Source organism: Ceratina calcarata, unplaced genomic scaffold, assembly GCF_001652005.2.
Source record: "Ceratina calcarata isolate Rehan_Ccalc_2016 unplaced genomic scaffold, ASM165200v1 scaffold10865, whole genome shotgun sequence".
NCBI classification, from domain to species: Eukaryota; Metazoa; Arthropoda; class Insecta; order Hymenoptera; family Apidae; genus Ceratina; species Ceratina calcarata.
In genome coordinates this window covers 1-499 of record NW_017131774.1, presented here as the reverse complement: position 1 = coordinate 499, position 499 = coordinate 1, and the positions used below count along the sequence as shown (strand labels likewise).

Here is a 499-nt window from a genome sequence, read left to right as displayed (position 1 = left end):
TCACTACACAATTAAATCTTAACAAAGACGACAAAATAATCGATGTAGGATGTGGAAATGGGATGACGTTGATCGAACTTGCTAAGAAAGGTTTTGAAAATTTGATAGGAATAGACTACTCACAGAAGGCGATTGACTTAGCCCGTGAAGTATTTGTAGAAAATAATACCTCTCATATCGGTTTACAAGCTTGCGATATATTAGATTCTGAAACGTTTAATTTGTCATCGGATTTTAAGCTAGTGCATGATAAGGGAACGTACGATGCTATCAGTTTACATCCACAAGATCCTGCATCGAAACGACAGAAGTACATAGAGAATATACACAAAATTCTCTTGCCTTCTGGATATTTAGTTCTAACGTCATGCAATTGGACTAAGGAGGAAATAGAGAAACATTTCCAAAATTGTGAGTTCATCAGAAAGAATTTCTTTATTCAATTTCCTTTCTATCATCTTTACAATTAGATTGCGGATTTTTCTACACAACAGAACGT

The 499-nt window shown here is 34.7% G+C and overlaps 1 pseudogene; it reads left to right on the top strand.

The window, feature by feature from the left end:
* The first annotated feature begins 5 nt into the window (after positions 1–5).
* On the top strand, positions 6–490 carry LOC108632579 (EEF1A lysine methyltransferase 2 pseudogene; annotated as a pseudogene).
* Positions 491–499: the final 9 nt, after the last annotated feature.